Source organism: Athene cunicularia (assembly GCF_003259725.1).
Source record: "Athene cunicularia isolate RWA chromosome 12 unlocalized genomic scaffold, athCun1 chr12_part1, whole genome shotgun sequence".
NCBI classification, from domain to species: Eukaryota; Metazoa; Chordata; class Aves; order Strigiformes; family Strigidae; genus Athene; species Athene cunicularia.
This window is the reverse complement of record NW_020799116.1, coordinates 8122794-8139528: the sequence shown is the minus strand read 5'-3', so window position 1 is coordinate 8139528 and position 16735 is coordinate 8122794.

Sequence of the window (16735 nt, the reverse complement as noted above, 5' to 3'; positions counted from 1 at the left end):
CCTGCAGGTGCAATTTTCCTTCCACATACCATCCTTCTGTGCCTCTCTCCAACAATAAACTCAGTAGGATATGCTGGAGTTTGGGTTCAGTTTTCAGTTACAACAGAGAAGGGGATCTCAACTATTAGTCCATATCATCCAGTTGAACCAGGGGACCCTCCACCTTTATGTTTTTCTCCCAGACTCTGGGAATGCCTCACACCTTCTGGCAGGTGTACTGTCAGTCATCCAATGTCCAGATTTCAGAAAAAGCTATACAATATACCTAAGTGCAGTAATAACAGAAATCCCAACTTCATTATAAATTTCAATTTTAATTCGGAACAATTCTTAAGCATGCAAATGCAGAGGTAAGGCAGTGCCTTCAAAATGCTTTTCATTAAGAACTCAGCATCTAGCACAGCTCCCTGTAAACTGCATATAATCTAATTTCTGCACTACCCTGTTTCAGTTTCTCATTACTGAATATCTTTCATGTTTTAATTCACATGACATTAGATTTGCTGCACTAAACGAGCACCTTCTGAACTCCAGAATAAAGTGGAGGTTAATTACTAAACCAGATTTTTAAGTGAGAGTAAAACTCTATTAATGCCTAAAGCAATGCTAAACTTGACAACTTAATTGAAGTTAAGCATTGCAGAGTTAAGCTGCCCCAACAGCTTTATTCAAGCAGCAGCTCACTGTGAGACCTCCCAAGATCCTACATTTTACCCAGATGACAGAGGACAGGACGACTCCTGCCTCTGAATCTTGCATTTGCAGTGAGATACTCAAGTAGCATTTCAAGATGGCCTTGTGAGATATCGAGACTTCTCCCCTGATCTGCTTCTCCTCATCTCCCATTTACCCTCCACGGAGCCTCAGAACAAACAAGGGGAGCTAAACAAAAGCGATGGGGTAAAAGGAGCTCCCACTGCAGGCAGTAAAAGCAGAGGCAAAACCACCCAATAAGATCTGCCAGCATCCAGCATTCACACAGTATTAATTTTGTCACCGAGACACCTACCAGCTAACCAAGCCTTTACAGCATCCTGGGAGCACAGATACTACTGTGCAGTGTTTACCATCCAAAGTCATTTCATTTACATGAGAAAAGCCCCAAAGGACTGCACAAAGGCAGACATCATCCTCATATATAAACCTAAAGTAAAAAGGACCATTGAGTCTACTGGGGTTTTGGTTTTTTTCGAGCTTCTAGATGGCAGTAAGTAATCAAGTCTCTTCCCCAAAAAGTGCTGCTCTGAGAAAACACCCGTAACTTTCTGCTTCTTTCTCAATTGTTATTGGAAATGCAAAACGAACAAAGTCTGGAGCAGCAAACAGGGTTTATTTTCTATACTTGATGTTTTGCCATTGCCAGTCAACTCCAGTTACCCAAACATGTCAGAGCCTGACAGTACAGAAAAATGAATGCAGCCTCAGAAAATACAAACTGGCGACTGTAGAGTCAGCACATGTTCATTTCTGTGTCTGATACCAAGTGAATCAAACAAGACTGCTATGGCAGGGCACAGCACTGGACTCTTACCTGCTACTGACAGTGTCCTTAGAGATTCGTATTTAACTGCTAGACTTTATTTTACCCTGGAAGGCACCTCTGAAGTAAGCTTTTCCAGTAATTCCAGTAAACTTTTTTATACTGAAGAACATATTCCGTAAATTACACAGTTTGTTGGCCCTTGAAGCTGACAAAAGCAAGCCACAGGAAACCATAGTCCTAGATAACTGCGTGATGCAGGACAGCCACGGCAAGCTCAGTCCCAACTGAAGCTTAGATACTCAATTCCATGTGATATTTATTTAACATAGGTTGGCAGCTGTGTATTGTGCACTGTCCTGACGAACAGAGGCACAGTTGCAGGTTACAAAAAGGCACTTTGTGTACCACACACTAAGGAACCGATTCTAGAATTATCCCAGAGCACAAAATGGCCAAAGTTCATGTTTACTATTTTAGAAGTAATTTCAACTTTAGTGTATGAATTCATAGCAGACAAGTTAGTGCTGGTGCATCAAAGAACTGGAATATTTTAGTCAACAGCCTCATGGAATTATTATACATGTTAAACAGTCCAGATAACATCACAAGAGATGAGCATCTGTCAAATGCTTTGCACAAACACCACCAAGGTACAGTTTTGCGGCACTGGACACAACCTCTGTACTAACACTAAAGTGCTTATTAAATGTAGTAACATTAGTTATGTTGTAGGATGCTTTGCATCCATCCACAATGGCAAATGACAGAGCAAACAACTAATTTGTGTCAAACAAGATTGAATCAAGACGAGGAAGAAAACCTTGTTGGCCTTTCAGACAAGACTGAAAAGGATGCAGAAGTTGTGCCCACGAGGTCTTCAACTTTGCTTGTGCAACCAATTGCTTTTAGGACAACAATTTTGATAAGAAATACATCCCCTTGCCTTACTTAGAAAAGCAAAGCCGAAGGCGTGCAACTTGGAGAGAAGGTGTGGAGCCTCCTGCATACTTCATCTTGTGCACACTGTGATACATAAGTCAAAAAGCCATTTATGTATGAGTTATGTATAACTCAAAAAACCCTAAAAAAACAAACAAACAAAACCCCACACTTTTTTACTGTACGGATCATCAATACTGGAACAGGTCATCCAGAGAAGCTGTGGAGTCACTGTCTTTAAAGATACTCAAAACCCATTGACATATGGCTCCAAGCAAACTACTCAACATGCCGAGCAAGAGCTGGACGAGATCATCTCCAGAGGCATCACCTCAATGACTCTGTGATGCTACACAGCCACTAGGAAAAACTTAAGCCTGTTGAAAATAACCCTATTCAAAATTTTCAGAACCTGTCCACGTGACAGCCAGTATTAACAGTAAGGATGCTGTAGTTGGCTTGGAGAACCTAGTCTGGATTCAGAAAGCTGCAGTCATATACAGTGCCTTTCTCAGAGGAGCCACACAAGCACTTGCTATTACAGCACACACATGCGAGTGTTCAAGGAACTGTTCTTGTTTTAAGCATGTTCAAATCTAAATACTTATCTCTCAAATGCCTAAAACTTTCCAATGCCAAGAACTTGAACATTTTCCTTTCCCTCATGTTAAAAAAAAAAAAAACCAAACAACACAACACCCAAAAAACCAAACACATAAGCCAACAGAAACTAAACAGGCAGTTAAGTTTTTTTGGGGAAAAAAACCAAAACAAAACAAAACCCTGAATGACAGTGCACTTCCTCTGTTAAAAAGAATATACTGAAATTCAGTTAATTCTGCATCTCATGCATTTAACTTTTTCTAGTGAGACTTTTTACTTTTCTAAGTAGTATTCAACGAAAGTGGAATATATTAAAATCACAGTGTCAGGCTCAAAAGTACATCAGATTTAACAGCCTGCCATATGCTGAACACTCTTCTCCCAATCCAACAACGTGTTCAAACCATGAGCTGAAACTTAAGCACAGTCGTGAGCAGCACAGTTCACGTGCTTAAGGTTTGCTGGATCAGGGTAGAGCACTCCTGTGTTTGTTACAGCCCCAGGGGTGCAACAAGTTTAAACCTACGAGTACAAAACCAATTGAATTATTTAGGATTCTGAAATAAAGAATACCTGGAAGTGTTTCGCAGAACAGAGGTCTGATCAAGGGAGGTCTTTAAATATATGCTTAAACTTCAGCTGGCGTTTAGGTCTGATCTCTTTCAAAGAAGCCTCGGCATGAAACGCTGGATGCTTTCTTTAGCTTGCAGCTTCCACTATGCCAAGGATTCAAAACACTTTATGGGTGAAAAAAAAAAAAAAAAAAAAAAAAAAAACTCAGGGAGAATGCTTTTGGAGAGACTATATATCATTTTAATATTTCAATTATTCTTACAACTTCAAACAAGCTGAAGTTATTTCTAAAATTCCAGGTCATAAACCAGCATGTAGGTACTTCCCTGAATATTAACTCGAATTCATCTAACAAGATACCAGGAAACAGAAAAGAGCCTGTAACCAAAAACTTCGATAAAATTCAGTTAAATTACCCAGATGGTTTTCATTCCACAGAAAATACTAAACCAGCAGTTTGCAGTGCATAGCATTTTCTAAATACACAAAATAAAGAGAAAACAATACACAAGTGGAAAGTGCAAATGCTGAGCCCATTATATTTTTGTTCCGGCAGAAATGCAACACAATCAATGCAATCTTGCAGTTCTAGAGCACCCATCTTTCTGCTACCAGGGGCGCTCTGCAACCCTAAGTGCCACCAAACAAAGCATTCCGAGTTTGACCACTTATTTTTCTCCTCTGCTACATGCAGAAAGGAGGAACTGCATTTCCATCACACAGCCCCCAAGGCCCAGCATTCCCTACAGCACTACAAGAAGCCAAACAGCAGCTACTGAGCAACCTATATACTTTAGATGACTCTGCGAGCAGCCAAATTTAGCATTTCTCCAAAGCACTGCCTGATTCTGTAGCGCTTAAATACAGGGAAAACTGTCTTAGATTATATAGTGATTACAGAATTGGAATTTCAAGAGCTGTGGAAGTCCTTGCCACAAAAAATAAACGCACTGAAAAGAGACAAGGACAGATACTGCAATTTTCCGCACTGTGTTATTTAATAAACCTCAATGCAAAGGTATTAAAGTACTGATGAGATACACGCATCGGATAATTGTATGACAACACCAGAAATCATTCAAATCCACCACCAGAAGAATTAGAAAACTAATCAGGAAGATCAGCAAGAGATGAGCCATGGAAAAATATCTCTGCAGTTACAGATGGATATTCATCCCTTTTACACGGCATCTCACTACGTTTCATAGCAACGGGGCAGGAGTTATCAGATAGCAAAGGATGAGACTGGTAACCATACAAACCAGTACCATCCTCCAGCTCATAGCACGTCTCAAAAACAGTATGAGAAAACAGGCGAGTGAGCAAACCCAATACTTATACAAGGAGGAGCTGTAAGAAACCACTAAAGCATTTCTTCTTTAGATCATTAGATGTTTTTTTCCTGCAGTACTGCTGGTTCTCCACATCAGCCAGCCAGGATGGCACAGACAAGAGCATCACCAAGATCAGCTGAAGCACAATGATAGAGCGTGCTCTCACAATGCTTTGGGAGAGCAGGAGCTGTCATCTTCCATGTGCCTCTGTGCCTACCTAAAAGAGCTCCAGTGCCCAGGCTGAGCTGGAGAAGCTCTGGGTATGAAAACAGTGGGATTACCAGCTGAGACTGCACCCACCATCAGAGATGCTCAGGTTGCAGGTCCCTGCATGAGCCACTTTTTCTCACCAGCCTCCTTTCACTGAGCTGGTAGGCAGCGCAACACGTGGCACAGCAGAACAGCATTCAGGAACACGAGATCATCAGACCTGTTCTTCTGAAGGTCTATTTATAGTCTCAAGTGTTGCTGCAAGGCCAAAGGCCAAATGGTCAACAGTTTCAAAAAGTAAGTCCCTGAAGATCCCACCTGAGACCCAAGAACACACACACACACCCCCCAGATCGTCTGAAGAGGAAAATTTTGTGCTGTGGAGACCATGGCACTCCAGCACAACTCTTAAAAGCACCTTCTTTAGAAAGGCTAAGTGAGGGATAATTAACAGTCTCCTCCACAAAGGACTCCTCTGGAAAGACAGTAATTACTGCCCACTCAGAGGGATCTCTCACAGAAAGCAGGAGCCTGCTGTAAAGGTAGGATGGCCAATTCCTTTGGGAAATACCAAAAAAGCTGCAAGAAGGACCCTCCTCAGCTCTGCAAACGTGCGCAGCAGCAGCACCAGGCCCCTTCCAGCCAGCTCTGTTCTCTTTACAGGGGTAGCTCCAGCACCTTCAAGATCCCTGTAACAGGTAGATCCATTTCACACTTTTCTACATTACTCAACATGCTCAAAAAACAGAAAGCCCTTGCTAGCCCACAGCATCTTCAGGACTAACAGCTCCTACAGCACAGCAAATATCAAAAGCTGTATTAGCTGGGAACCAAATTATCACTTGCAGAATAGTTTTGCAATTAGATTGAAACTGTAAATTGTGCAACGAGCTAAATCAAAAAAACAAGTTTGTGACAGACGCGATCTTATTTCAGCTCCTGCCTTACTCACTTTACTCCTCTGTAACTCACTTCTACATAGGTTCAAGCTTCTCTTGCTGTACCATGAATGATTTCACATTCCTAAAAAATTAAGTGCTCTTAAGAAATAACGTATACTTGTCTCACTCTTAATATACACCTTTGCCTGACAGCTTCCTCATGCATACATACCACTCAGAGAGGCCCTTCGGCCATGAGTACCATCAGAGTCCATACCACCCTTCAACTTCCTTGATTTTCTGCAACAATTCAGAAATCTCTGGTTCCTACAACTCTAAACATGTTTTCCCTTCATCTGCGCCCCAAATATCACCATTTGCATTTCAAGCAGGTCTCCATATTCCATGCTGTGACCTCAACTACAGAGATTTGGACAACTACCTTTTAGAAACAGATGGAGCTGAAAACGATATAATTTATGAACACACCTTCCTTGCCTCCTGGTAGAGCTGTTCCACTTAATTATTTTCTGGAGCAGCATGAGGACCATCCCAGTTAAATGCTCACTCCCTTGTGTTACATCAAGCCACTCTGGCTCCTACCAGTTCAATTAATACTATACAAGGCAAAATGGACTAGCTTCTGCAAAACAGACACCTCAAGAAGACCACAGTTTACTGGTGTGGGCACTCCAAAGGGTGGTGGACATGCACAATCCCATGTTTTGAGTCACAGAGGAGACTGGAACTCAAAACTTGTGCCCAATGTAGATAAAGCTGGGGTAGGGGGACGTCGTACTACCTGCTGTTTGTCATGTCTGTAAGAGCAGACCTGTCTTTGGCACGTCACTCCGAGAAAGGTTTAGCAACAGCTCACCTAGACCAGACAACCGAATCCTCAAGGGACAGCGTTGAACACCAACAGCAGCCTCTTACACCCTTCACTGGCTGACTCAGGCAATCCCCCACTCCGCATGCCGGTTTTCACAAGCCTTCTTTGAAGCCACCTTTCCTCCATGCATTCTGTAAGGAACCCAGACACCTACCTCATGGGGTTTTTTTAATTCCACTAAGCAGCAGAACGAATAAAAATGAGATGATGCAACACTAAACCAAAGTTCCTCTTATGAATATAGCCCTAGGTGCCCAACAGGATGTGACAGGTGGACAGGCAGGTGAGCCGAGGAGGAGGATGAGGTCACGAAATGAGCAGTTGCACAGCACACTACTAATCTTAAATTCCAAACTCATTATGCACAAGCCTAACAAACAAAGGAGCAGCTTAACAGATTTACAATGTGCCTTCTCCAAGGGTGGAATAATTATTTATCAGATAGCAACCTTCATGTTACAACAGCAATAAATACATAAATGATCCCAGCAACTCTTCTGAACCATGCCTACATCTTCACTAAACAGACTGACATCTGGGATGTGTCTTTGGCTTGGCTGAGCTTGGGTAGAATTGTAAATATTCAGTACAAATAACATAAAGCTTGCTCGATCGAGCAGAAACTCAAACACGGTAGCTAATGGCATCCTAGGGGACCCACTGCAAGAACCCCACACACCCCCTGAACTCCTTCCAGCTTCCAGTGAACAGCCTGTAAGAGTTTTTGCCCTTTGCTTTTCTGTGAGATCATTCTGTCCTGCATGTGTAATATCATTCTGATGTCATTCTTTCAGGTTGCAACTGTTATCCAGGCCAAAGTCCATAGACATTATAAAAAGTGGCTGTACCTCTGTATTCCAAGTTTGGCTTTACAGCTGCATATTACCACACAGGGACACATCCAGAAAAAACACTTCCTAAGTCAGTCATATTTTATACAAACTCTCTCCCCTCCTTTATTTAGATAAAACACAAAGAATCCTGAAAGGAAATAGTAAATGTGCACAAAACATGCTCAGCCAGGCTCCCTCACTCAGATATCCCAATGATCCTTTTTGATCTCTACTGTCCTATTCAGACTTCCCAGTTTAAAGTTCCAGGACCACAACCCCTCCCTTGCCCATATTTCTCCATCACTTGCCATCTGACAGCTTCCAAAGTCTGCTCCCACCTTCTCAACCTGAAACAGTTCCCAGCAGATTTAGCTCCATCCCAAGTTTTTCTAGCTAGCTGCTTCTCCTCCAGAAAGTATCACAGGAATTCCTATTTTCTGTATGTGTTTACATGGTACAACAGGAGAGCTGGCAGTAAGATTAGTAACAATTATTCATCATTCGTGTCTCCATTCCCTAAAGCACCCTTCATTTGGGACATTCTGGTTTTCCCACCATTTCTTGTTACTTTTCTCTGGTCTCCAGACCTCAACGCCCCTGCCCTACTAGGTGTCTACTATTCATACAGCAGTTTATGTTCTCACAGACTGCAAAGACAAGAAGCGTATCTCAGCATCCCAGGGTTACAGGCAAGCTTTGACAATACAGCATCTTGTTACTGGAGTGATGCTTTAAACACATTAAACTTGTCAAGCTTCCAGTGCCTAAATATCTCAAAGACAATCAACACCTTTCCAGGCACCCAAAACACTAATCTTCACCATGTAAAGTCCTTTTCACCTCAGGATTCATCACAAATACATTCTTTAGCGTAACAGTAGGCCAAACCAGGCACATAATCCTTGCACACAGACAAATGAAGCTTGCCTTTGTAGGTTTAAACAGATACAAATCTCCCTCCTACCCCCTGCAACTTCACAAGCAGTCTCACAAGATGGTCTGAGAAGACCATCCCCCTCCCAGCAGGGCTCACCCAGCCACACCAGCCTAAGCAGCAGGTTCAGGTGGTTTACACCCATTCTGTGTCAAAGAACCAGCACAAACAGAGGTGCAACGTACCTGTCAAAGTAGATCACCCTTTTTTGGGAAGCATTTAAGGAGGATGAATCCAGTTCTTCCAAGAGATGGGAACTGCCGCATCATCTCAAATGCGACTGTTTCCCTCAGCCGAAACATCCCTACGAAATACCGACTGCGGGATTGATCTCCAGCCGCCTGACACCATACCTGTGGTATTCTAGAGCAAGAGAAAAAGGGTCTGAAAAAAAGGTATTTGTTTGTTCCTGATGCTCATTTCTGCAACTAATACAGAATTCATAAACTCCACATCTGCAAATGTATGCCTGCCTACATTGTAAATGAATAATCTTCATGGGAACTGATTTAAAAAAAAAACCCACCACTTGTTTACTGTTAGAGGCTGTTAATTACAACATTAAAATACTAGCCTGAACCCTACATTAAACTTACATTCTGTTTTACATAGCAGTATAGGTAACAATCATCACAGCAAGCAGCTCTGTTGGCTCGTGCTGGAAGAAATAATTATACAGCACAGCAACACATTTTTGCCCTTCAACCTGCCAGTCCAGTCCACGCAGCAGCTGTGAGCAGCAGGTCAGGGCGGAGGAGCCTACAGAGGCTTTCTACATAATCACTTACCACCGAAGAAAAAAAAAAGCTATAAACCACCAGACCCTGGCTTGCATACTTGGCAGAAAGCTGCTAACACAAACATTACAGCAGCCCTTGCAGCAGAGACGTTACCAGAAAAAATGAGCTCGATCCAAAGGCACTATTAGTGGTTAAAGTATTAGCTAGCAGTTGTATTGCAAGCCTTCCTCATTAATTTTCACAGGTTTTATACTCGTACCAGTGATACCCATAGCATTCTCTTTCCCTTGGACACTCTATGTTCTCTTTGAAACACATTCCCAGGTGAAGCCCACAGAGGTCAACAACTGGGGCCTATGCAAGTCGCAAGCTGAAATTCTGGCCAAAGATACTGGGACAAAGCCCTTTCAAAAGACACCCCAAAATTACTAGTGCCCATCCACAGCCAGCAGACCCTTGGCATGTCTAACACTGCAAACTGCACGCAACTTCTACCTTGGAGATGGGCTGGAGGACAGGCTGCTCTGTTTCAGACTGTATTAACGGTCTTCAGTCCCAGTGAACCTAAATATTTCAATCTTGACACTCAAAGCAGCCTCAGCCTTTTTCCAGCTGTTGCAGATAAAGCAGTAGCATTGTTATATTATGAATATGCAACAACGTTCCTTTTCCTGTGGTGTTTTTCCCCAGTTTGAAGTGTAAAACTACATGCAAGTCAATAGTCCTGTTACTGTTTAGCTGTTGGGATTATTAAAAATAAATAAATAAAATAACCAGTTCTAGCATAATATAATAGTGATGCAATGGTTAACTGTCCAGCAAAATCTGCCATGCCATGCTGCTTAATCATGTTGTCTTTGTACCAGCAAAAATCATATTAAAAGACAGTTAATGTTACCAAACAAAAATGTTACAACCAATGTATTTCAAAAACTTTTTGATTCCAAAATAGAACAAGACAGACAATAATGGCCAAGAGCCTGACCAGCTTAATGGAAGTTGGACTCTCATTTTGTTCTCAACACTGAAACAGCAAATTATTCTCAGAAGACAATTAACAGCCAACATGCAATTTCAATTTTTAGCTGAAAAGTAAACAGAAAATTACTCCTTCCGTTTCATTTTTGAAGTCTTTAAGTGTATTGCTTTAGAAACCAAAGCCAGAAACAGGAGGACAAGATAGTAAGTGTCAGAACAGGTTTCTCCTGCACCCTCATTTTTAAGCAGCTGTACAGATTTCTTACCATTAAATTTTTAATCATAGAATGTAACGAGAGGCTGGATTTGTTTATAAAGTAATGCATCTGCAAGTCTCTTCTGCTCTCATTTCCCAGTTTTCTTCTAGATCCTGACCAAACCATACAGCAGGAGTTAGTCATGCTGCCTACCACCATGCTGGAAAGGACCTCTGATGCACCACCCTACGTGCCAAATAAAAACATACACAGCACAGAATAAGCTCTGCAATGATTTCTTAATCACAACTGGTAGATTCACAGCAGCCCCAAAAATCCTACTCCAGAGGCTTATGAAATTACCTCCACTACATGCAGGGAAACGAGCAGTGCCAGGGGCACCTCAGCTATCCATCAGCAGGGCTGCATCTGTTTATTTTCAGTCATTTAAAAGGCAGAAGACTACATTGATTCAAATTATCACCTAGATTCTCTATATCGATAGCAGCCAGCTAGGGAAGCTTCCTGCTCACCAGAAAAGTGTAATTTATTTCATGCAGAGTGCATACATACTTACACACAACTAATACAGCCAGCAGTCTGATAAATAAAGAGAAAATACATGTGCATGCTAAAAGGTGCACAGTCAGTGCAGTCAGCTCAGGCTCAAAATATCCGTGCACTCTCTGATCAGCCTGGCAGCTAAACAAAATCCTCCCGAGGAAAGCAGGCCAGGGAAGCAAAAAGGTGACGTTCAATAGTTCGTATCAAAGCAAATGCTGAACTGAATTTCATGGGCTATTTCTGTTTCCTTGCTAAACAGCAAAGGCCTACTGCAAATAACAGTTTCACAGAAGAGAAAAGGTCAGCAAGGATCTCTCACCATGGAAAACTCTCTGCTACAGACAGGGAGCAGCACCGGCTCCCAGTATAAGGAAATATAAAGAAATACTGCTTTATTGCCTCCACATGTTTATACAATAGACACTCCAATCGCACCCTTTCCTTTTAAGACTGTTTTCAAAAATAGCAAAGTACAAAAAGATGTGGCGGGGGTTTCCTTCCCAGCGAAGCAAATTTGAGGTGCAAAATAAACATGGGATTATTGACTCACTAACAAAAATGTTACCAAGAGATTTCAGAGACATACTTTTGGCTTAGCTCTACTCCCACTGATGTCGGTTAAGACTTTTACCATTGACTTCAGTCAGTGCTAGCCTACATATCACTTTAAACCCAGCTATTATTACCTTTTAGTTTAAAATATGTACTGTTCCTCTGGAACAGACGGAAAAATATTTCAGGAACTTTTTAAATCTGTTCCTCCAAGATACTTTTTTTTTTTTTTTTAAACACACTGAGACGCGGTTCCTGGATGCAAGCACATGTGACCTGTTCTAAATAAAGGATATTTTCCACTTCTTGCACAACTGGAACAGATATAAGCAGTAGCTTGAACAAACTGCATTGCAGAACCCAACCAGAATATAAAACACTTGAATAAGATCCATAAATAGCAGTAATATGAAAAGACTACCTCCAATAGGGCACAAACTCAATGTTGAGAAGCCTAATGTAATCAAGTTCAAATTTAATCAGGCTGCAAAGTTCATTTACAAAATTAAATTTGATCATCTGCAGACGGAGGCACTTTACAAAAGTCCTCTTTGGCTCCAGAGTAAGTACACATATCAAAAATGTGTGCCCGTCTGGTGAAATTAATATTTCCTCAACAAACACTATGTATTAAAAGGGAAGTTTTAACTAAGTCAAGATGTCAATGTTTAGCACAGGACAAGAAAAGGGGGGGAAACAAAAAAAAAAGTGCTTTACAGAGGATCCTTACTGGATGAACATGAGGTACTAGCTGATGTAAGTAAAATATAGGAGATATACATTAAAAAACCCACATTTAGACACCAGGAATTGTGATAATTTTACATAAACTTAACTGCTTTAATAATGACAAACTCTACATCTCAATGCTATTTATAAAGCAAGAATAAGCTTCCTAAAAAACTATCCTGTAACATAAAAGCATTTCCCAATAATTTTTTCCACTAAAAATACTTCAGTAACTGCATCATTCAGGTGCTTTATAACCGGTCTGAAAACAAATTTAAGATTAGAAAAGAAAACAGCAAATAGTACAAATAGTAATTTACCTGCAGGTACATGGTTTTATTAAGGCAGTAAATTAAATCAACTGACAGAAATTTGCTGGCACTTGCTAGGCTGCATGTATCATCCAAAGGGACACACATTAGAGAGAAAAGCAATTGAATATAAAATTTTTTTGCTGCATTTGGCACACCTGGGTTAGTTCAGATTGCCTTGCACAGAGGCAGACTGTAAAGTCTTTATTTCCAGACACCAGTTTGATATCCAAAACATTGCTTTAATATGTCAAATTATTTAAAGAATTCACATTAGCAGTATAATAGATGGAACTTAAGCCTACAGCGCCCTGATGACTGCATGGAGATGCATCAGGATCTGTGCTTACTTTTGGTAATAACTTATTACCAGAAAATAAAACTCCATTGATTTCACTGTGCACTGCTTGTACCAGAAAACTTACTTACTTTTTCATTACACACATACATATTTAAGTGTATGCACTTATAAATTAAAACTATGATCCTTTGGAAATACATCAGAAGAAGAATAAAGTATGAATGTGAGGGGAAAAAAAAAAAAAATCTCGTCGTCTTACTGGCTAATCATAAAGTCCAGCTTCCTCCCACAGTGAAAAGTGACTCTGGAGAAACCAAAGTGACTGAAACATCTTCTCAGTTTTCAAAGACATTCAACCACAGTGAATTCCAGAGAACCCTTAAATGCAGCTAGCACTTAGCACAAGAAGCTAACTTCTCATGAGTCTGAGGGGTTTAGGAAATATGGTTGGCACTGATGTATCTCAGTTCCATGTATTCTCTTCATCCCTTGTGATTAAAGCTTTTTTGCTGGGCTTACATTTTTCCTTGGCCTGTAGCATTCAATTGTGGCTTGGCCTAAGTTAGTACAGTATTTACTGCAAAAAGCTTTTATTATAGGACCCCTTGCGGCTTTGGATTGCAGACTTGAATTATGAAATATGGAGTAACTGCAAGGGCACACTGAAGAGAAGAAATCCTTAACTGGATGTCATATATTGGAAAACAAGCAATCTGGGAGGAAGTGAATAGGAGAGTTTTATTCTGTGAAAGACAGCAGTATCATCAGGGCTGAGTTAAACTGGGCAACAAAAAAAGTTTCTTCTCGGTTCAGAGCACCGGCTTTTTCTGAGCTGGATGGCTTTTTCTATGTACTCACAATTTCAGCTGCTATGAGTAAGCCAAGGATGCTTCTCACCTCATGGTTAAAACAGATCAGAAAAAGGCCTGAACGTTGCTAGGAAATCAGCAGTTCTCACCAGGGAAAAACAGTAGATTGCTATTTAAACTCATCTCCTAACATCAGCTATTGCGTCTGGTTTACAGGCTCCCCAGGCACCTTTCCAGAACAAGGCTGTGGAGAAGGCAGCAAGGAAGCAATTCCCATGGCCACAGTCCCATCGCTACACCATGCTGACCTGGTGCTGTTCCACTGACTGCTGTGCAATTACTCCTGATTTACATCCACAGGAGAAAGCAGCAGGGTGATGTTGGATACCCTTGATAATCATCAGTCAGACTGGTTTCAGGCCTGAGCAAAGCTGAAGGACTACAGAAGTCCTCTTAGATTACAATCTGCACATCATAAAGCAAACAGGTTTGTGAGCAACTTTTGCCTCCTGTTATCACCAAGTTTTATCAGCCTGGCTCCAGGGACAGGTTTATATGGACCTGGCAGGGGCCCCTGGCCCCTGGATCCTTTGCTTCTTCATCTCCCACAAGACCAGGAAGACAACCAAGACTCTACCTGGAGGTAAGAGCTGTACGTGAGCTGGGCAGGCTCCATGCTGAGGTTAACATGTCAGTTCACTATCTGACAGAAAAAACATGGGTTGTTATTTCACCCTCGGGGCTCCCTCTTCACGTATGCATGGGTACGTGTGGAGAGACATGAGGCAGACTGGGGCAAACTGGTCACTTCTCCTACCCAACAAATCCTCCTGAAACACTGGCACAGATGTTGGCCCAAGGCACCACCAGGATGTCAGGATGACTGACACAGGGGTCCCTTTAAACCCAAAGGTGGGCTGTGCTGGCTCTGCAGGAGTAGCAGGTGAGAAGGTGCTGTGGCAATTCGCTCTAGGGACGTTTGAAGTGACAACATCTAGAAGATGGCCAAATACTCCAGTGCTTCAACACAGAGTATCTTTATATCAGTTTCCCCCTGAGAGACATGAACAACACAGGGACACATTCGGGACCCAAAGCATCAAGTCACAGTAATTAAAAGCAGTTGGAACATCTGTGCAGGGTGACATGCAGACCTCCTATCTGTGCTCCATGCCCACACTATCTGAAGACAAACTCCTGACAACAAAGTGGATGACCATAAAGGGACAAATCCTGCATGCCAGTTCAAACCCACAGCTGGCTCAAACAGGGCTATTTGACAACGCTGCAGTTGTCACGCTCTGCCCCACAACTGCTGCACTCCACTGGCGGCGCAGGTACTGAACCTGAAGCCCTGTGGGTCTCCCAGCTGCCTCCATCACAGCAGGAACCCACCACTGCAGGTGAACCCAATTTCTCTGCGCTGTCATCTCTCCACACATTACTCTGGCTCCCAGCTAATTACCTCGGTAACGGCAACCTCCCCACACAGCCTTGGAGGGCAGAGGAGTTCTGGAAGCTTTGGTGAGGTTGGCTGGCCTGGCAGGCTGTGGAAGGCTGCACATAACCACCACTACGTGCATTGCTTCTTGGCAATACCAAAGGTTCAAGACGAGACAGGGCTGCTCTTAAGACAGGCTGTAGGAGGTGGCCCACCATTTGCCAGTCCTTGTTGCAACAGTGACAGAATTTTTAGCATCTTCTGCTACAACTTCAGTGTAAGCATTCAGAGCCCGATCAAAATTTCATTTGTTTACTCTGAAGTCTGTCTGACAGGCAGCACAACCTCGGCTCATTCCAGTACAATTGTTTAAAAATATTTACCTTCTCATTCATTTGTCAAATGCACGCACAAACGTACCAAGAGCACCGTTCCAAAAAAAAAAAACAACCATGCCAGACTTGATTACGAACAAGACAGACTCACAGCAACAACCTTTTATACTCGATTGAGTACGACTCACAGCAACAACCTTTTATACTCGATTGAGTACTACTTAGGGGAATGTTGTGATGAAATGGAGGGTTCGTTACCGCCAGAGTACTTTGAATGAAAGCTCAGTGGGAGAAACATGCCACTGCAGACAAGGTAGATACTCAAGGCACGGGAGAGCACTTATTTTGCTTTCTTTTTCCAGCACTAGGATGGAAAGCCGGTACCTAACACGCTGCAAGGGAGAGAAACACATATCGCCGTATTTCCCTTTAAGGGCCCTATCTATGCAACGCAGCCGCTCCAGATAAAAATAAAGCATCTATCTCGGGGAGAAAACACTTCAGGGAGAAAGTGGCGCACCTAGGCAAAAGTTTCCAGTCCCCAAGAACTAGTAACAAACCTGCTCTCAAAGTCAAAACAAAACCCACAAACCCCCAGAACAGCCTTCCGTGCCCCAAGACCTTGCAACAACTCTGCAGCTTGGCGCTGACCCCACCCGAGTGCCGCCGCACCTGACGGGGAAGGGGAACACACACGGCGGGGGGCGGGAGCGACGCTCACCGGGGGCAGGTGCCCCGGTACCTCGTGTCCCGCGTGTGTGTGTGTGTCCGCTCCGCGCTCCGAGGAGCCCACGGGCGGCGGGGGCTGCCCCGGCGTGACAGCGAGGCCCCGCACGGCCAACAATGCCCTTTACATAACGCCGGCCCGGAACGCTATGCAGGGCAACAGCGATTCTCGTCCTCCGTGCTTGCTTTTTCTCAGAATGGGGCTTGGTGAGCGTTTTCGGCCGAAAACGTGCACGTTTGCACTTCCCCGCCAGAGAGAAGCTGTTAGCCGGGAATTCTCTTGCTGGTTGTGACCGCTGCCCGGAACGCTATGCAGGGCAACAGCGATTCTCGTCCTCCGTGCTTGCTTTTTCTCAGAATGGGGCTTGGT